At 41.1% G+C, this 5,461-nt stretch overlaps 1 non-coding gene across 1 annotated transcript; it reads left to right on the top strand.

Annotated features, from left to right (window-relative positions):
• The first annotated feature begins 4,969 nt into the window (after positions 1 to 4,969).
• Positions 4,970 to 5,076, top strand: LOC131593681 (small nucleolar RNA R71). The gene has a single exon (XR_009281067.1). It is a non-coding gene; the product is annotated as a small nucleolar RNA R71 (small nucleolar RNA).
• The last annotated feature ends 385 nt before the right edge of the window (positions 5,077 to 5,461 follow it).

The following is a 5,461-nucleotide window of genomic DNA, read 5'->3' as shown; positions in this document are numbered from 1 at the left end:
GAATAGATTATTTAAATGAAAATTAAAAGGTTAAAAATAAAAATAAAATAAAATAAAAAGAATAAATAAATGTGGGTTGTCTCCCACCAAGCGCTTTGTTTTATGTCGTAAGCTCGACGATTTTAAAAATAGAAAACTATTTTTTCGAAAGAGCGGGCAGTTCGTCAAGTTTAAAAACTTCGATGTTTTCATCGTGTTCGAGATGATGGTAATACTTAAGACGTTGCCCATTTACGACAAAAGGTTTGACGGTTTCTCCTTTGATTTCTATCGCTCCACTCGGAAATATGTTAGTTATTTCGAAAGGGCCAGACCATCTAGATCGTAACCTCCCAGGAAATAATTTTAGTCTCGAATTAAATAAAAGTACTTTATCGCCTATGCTAAAAATTTTCCTAGATATACGCTTGTCGTGCCATTTTTTTGTTCTCTCTTTATAGATTTTGGCGTTTTCGTAAGCGTCTTGTCTAAGTTCTTCTAATTCGTTTATGTCTAGAAGTCGTTTCTCACCAGCGGCAGTGTAGTTTAGGTTTAAGTTCTTAATGGCCCAATAGGCTTTATGTTCTAACTCTACCGGTAGGTGGCATGATTTTCCATAAACGAGTTTGAATGGGGTAGTTCCTATTGGAGTTTTGAAAGCTGTTCTATAAGCCCATAAAGCTTCATTTAGCTTGGTTGACCAATCTTTCCTAGATATAGCAACAGTTTTCTCCAATATTTGTTTTATTTCGCGGTTAGATACTTCTACTTGTCCGCTTGTTTGTGGATGGTATGGTGTGGCTATTCGATGATTCACTCCATATTTTCGAAGGAGTTTCTCAAGTATTCTTGAAATGAAATGGGAACCACCATCGCTAATTACCAATCTTGGCACACCGAACCTAGGAAAGATGACGTTTTTGAAGAGTTTGATAACTACTCGTGTATCGTTTGTAGGAGAAGCAATAGCTTCTATCCATTTTGAAACGTAATCGACAGCTACGAGTACATATTGATTTCCAAACGATGACGGAAACGGACCCATGAAGTCTATTCCCCATACGTCAAATATCTCTACTTCTAGAATGCCTTTTTGAGGCATTTCATCGCGTCTTGAAATGTTTCCGGTTCGTTGGCATCTATCACAGCTTAGTACAGCAAAATAAACGTCTTTCCACAGGTTGGGCCAGAAGAGTCCAGATTGAAGGATTTTGGTGCAGGTTCTAGATGTGCTATGGTGTCCTCCACACGGTGCAGAATGGCAGTGTGTTATTATGCTTCTTATCTCTTCCTCGGGTACACAACGTCTAAAGATTCCATCGGGGCCTCTTTTGAACAGGAGCGGGTCGTCCCAATAGTAATGTTTTAGGTCATGGAAGAATTTCTTCTTCTGTTGGTAACTTAGATCAGGAGGTAGCACACCAGCAGCTAGGTAGTTTAGGAAATCTGCATACCAAGGTGTGTCAGAGCGGGCTAAAGCTATTTCAGCTAAGTTGTTGGTTTCAGAGTTTGGACGGTACGGTTCGAATTCATTTGCTTCTAATTGAGCGATGAGTCTTTCATAAGGGAAATCATCGTCAATTGGTACTTGTTCGGGTTTCAGATTTTCCAATCGAGAGAGGTGATCTGCTACGACATTTTCAGTGCCCTTTTTATCTTTAATTTCCAGGTCGAACTCTTGTAGTAACAAGATCCATCTCAAAAGTCTTGGTTTGGCGTCCTTTTTGGTTAGGAGGTACCTAATGGCGGCGTGGTCAGTGTATATGATTATTTTGGCTCCTACCAGGTAAGAACGGAACTTGTCTAATGCAAATACCACGGCTAATAATTCTTTTTCTGTCGTGGCATAATTCATCTGAGCTTCGTCTAGGGTTCTACTCGCATAGTATATGACATGTAGTTTCTTATCCTTTCTTTGCCCTAGAACGGCTCCTACAGCATAATCACTCGCGTCACACATTATTTCGAAAGGCTCATTCCAGTCGGGAGGTTGCATAATTGGCGCAGAGATTAATGCTCGTTTAAGCGTTTGAAATGCTTCAGTGCATTTATCAGTGAAAATAAATTCGGCGTCTTTCATAAGTAATTCGGTTAACGGTTTGGTTATTTTAGAGAAATCCTTAATGAAACGTCGGTAGAAACCAGCGTGTCCCAGAAAACTTCTTATTTCTCTAACGGTTTTGGGAGGTTGAAGGTTTTCGATAATTTCGATTTTTGCTTTATCAACTTCGATTCCTCTATCGGATACGATGTGTCCAAGTACAATTCCTTGTCGAACCATGAAATGGCATTTTTCCCAATTAAGGACTAGGTTTACGCTTACGCATCGTTTAAGTACCATTTCAAGGTTTTCTAAACATGTTTCAAAACTTCCTCCACAGACAGAGAAGTCGTCCATAAAGACCTCCATTATTCCATCTAAGAAGTCGGCAAATATTGCCATCATACATCTTTAGAAGGTCGCGGGTGCATTGCATAGTCCAAAAGGCATTCGTCTATAGGCGAATGTACCATAAGGACAGGTAAACGTGGTCTTCTCTTGGTCGTCAGGGTGAATAGGAATTTGGAAAAATCCGGAGTATCCATCCAGATAACAGAAATGCGAGTGTTTAGCTAGGCGTTCGAGCATTTGATCTATGAAAGGTAAAGGGAAATGGTCTTTTCGGGTAGCTTTGTTTAGCTTCCTATAGTCAATGCACATTCTCCATCCAGTTTGGGTACGTTGTGCTACAGATTCTCCTTTTGCATTAGTGATTACAGTGACTCCTCCTTTCTTTGGTACGACATGAACAGGACTAACCCATTTACTATCGGATATAGGATATATTATTCTGGCTTCTAGCAGTTTTTGGATTTCCTTTTTAACCACATCGCTCATAATAGGATTTATTCGCCTTTGATGTTCCCTAGAGGTTTTACTATCGTCTTCGAGCATAATGCGGTGCATACAGAGGGAAGGGCTTATACCTTTCAGATCTGATATGTTATATCCTAAAGCGGTCGGGTATTTTCTTAGGACAGTAAGTAGTTTTTCAGTCTCGGTTTGTCCTAAGTTGGCGTTCACTATAACTGGTCGGTTTAGTTCTTCGTCTAGAAATTCGTATCTAAGATCAGTAGGAAGTTTTTTCAGCTCTATAGCAGGTTTCTTAGGTCCAGTTATAGGATCGGGAGTTAAAGCTAAGCATTCACTCAGGTGGTCATCTTGATATTCCTCGCGCCAGTTGTCATCTTCAAGAATTGGCAGCATAGGAATTCTTAGGATCTCGGTTTCCTTATTTGGTTCGGATTTTATTTCTTTGACACACTCGTCAATTATGTCAGCAGAACAGCATGTGTCAATTATAGAAGGTGCTTTTAGGAATTGGGAAAGGATAAATTCTATTTTCTCTTCTCCTACTTCGAAATTTAGCTTTCCTCGCTTGACATCTATAATTGCACCAGCGGTTGCTAAGAATGGTCTTTCTAATATGATCGGGATGTTAGAATCTTCTTGGATATCCATAATGATGAAGTCAATTGGGATGTAGAATTGACCTACACGAACAGGGATATTTTCTAACATTCCTACAGGGTATTTAACTGAACGGTCAGCTAGTTGAAGAGACATTCTCGTTGCTTTAAGCTCACCTAGATTGAGTTTCTTACAGGTCGAAAGAGGCATCAAACTAACACTAGCTCCTAAGTCGCACAAGGCTTTCTCTATGATGGTTTTTCCTATTACGCAGGGTATAGAGAAACTACCAGGGTCTTTCAGTTTTGGAGGCATGTTATTTTGGATGATAGCGCTACATTCAGCGGTAAGCGTTATAGTTTCGTTATCCTCTAGTTTCTTTTTGTTTGATAAGATTTCTTTTAAGAACTTAGCGTACGAAGGCATCTCAGTTATGGCTTCTGTGAATGGTATGGTTATGTTTAATTGCTTCAGAAGTTCTACAAATCTTTTAAATTGCGCTTCGGTTTTTGATTTGGCTAATCTCTGAGGGTAAGGAATTGGTGGCTTATAAGGCGGTGGTGGGACGTATGGTTTCTCTTTTTCAGGTTCCACTTCGTTATTGTTCTCATCAGTCTTAGCAGTTTGTTCGTCAGTTGTTTTCTTTTGGCTTTCCTTTGGCTCTTGTTGTGACATGGGCGCGTTTTGAGTTCTAGGATCTATGGGTCCATCGTAATTCGTTCCACTTCGTAGTGTTATCGCGTTCGCATGTCCTTTAGGATTGGGTTGAGGTTGAGCAGGAAACGTGCCAGCAGGGGCAGCAGTAGGTGCTTGTTGTTGAGCTACTTGTGAGATTTGAGTTTCTAGCATTTTGTTATGCGTAGCTAAAGCATCTACTTTGTTCGATAGTTGTTTTAGTTGCTCGCTATTGTGGATGTTTTGGTTCAGGAAGTCCTTTGTTGTTGGGAAGCTATAAAGTTCTCCATCATGATTTCTAGATTTGACTTCCTAGGGCTGTTTTGAGCAGCTACAGGCGCTTTTTGGTAGCCAGGTGGTACAGCAGGTGCTTGTCCAGGCGCGTACAACGCATTATTGTTCTTATAAGAAAAGTTCGGGTGGTTTTTCCATCAAGGGTTGTACGTGTTAGAATAAGGGTTTCCTTGAGCATAGTTTACTTGATCAGATGGGACTCCAGTCAAGAGTTGGCATTCAGCAACTGCATGTCCAGTCAATCCACAAATCTCGCAGTTAGGTGTTACAGCGGCAGCGGTGGCTGAAGGAGTGATGGTTAAGTTCTCGATCTTCTGAGTTAAAGCGTCTACTTTAGCGTTAACGCGGTCTATACCACTTATTTCGTACATTCCTCCTTTGGTTTGGGGTTTCTCTAGAGCGGCTCGTTCTCCACCCCATTGGTAATGGTTTTGTGCCATGTTCTCTATGAGTTTGTATGCTTCATCATGGGGTTTGTCCATTAATGCTCCGCCAGCAGCGGCATCTATAGTCATTTCGGTGTTATATAAGAGACCACCATAGAAGGTATGGATGATCAGCCATGGTTCGAGTCCATGATGAGGGCATATTCTAAGCATGTCCTTGTAACGTTCCCAAGCTTCGAAGAGTGATTCGTTATCTTTCTGGGTAAATCCGTTGATTTGACCTCTGAGCATAGCAGTTTTGCTAGGCGGAAAGTATCTCGCTAAGAATACTCTCTTCAATTCGTCCCATGTAGTTATGGAATTAGAAGGCAGGGATTGAAGTCACGCTCTAGCTCTATCTCTCAAGGAGAAAGGGAAAAGGCGTAATCGAATAGCTTCGGAACTAACGTTGTTGGCTTTGATAGTGTCGGCGTATTGCACGAACACGGATAAATGGAGATTGGGGTCGTCTGCAGGGCTTCCAGAGAATTGATTCTGTTGAACAGCTTGGACCAACGAAGGTTTGAGTTCGAAATTGTTTGCCTCAATCGCAGGTGGTGCGATACTTGAATGCAGTTCAGCGCGCGAAGGAGCGGCATAGTCTCTAAGAGGACGAATAGCATCCATCTCTAACTTC

The sequence above is a fragment of the Vicia villosa genome, linkage group LG3 (assembly GCF_029867415.1).
Source record: "Vicia villosa cultivar HV-30 ecotype Madison, WI linkage group LG3, Vvil1.0, whole genome shotgun sequence".
Taxonomy (NCBI): Eukaryota; Viridiplantae; Streptophyta; class Magnoliopsida; order Fabales; family Fabaceae; genus Vicia; species Vicia villosa.
Note: the sequence above shows the minus strand (reverse complement) of the source record. Positions and strands in the feature narration are given on the sequence as shown.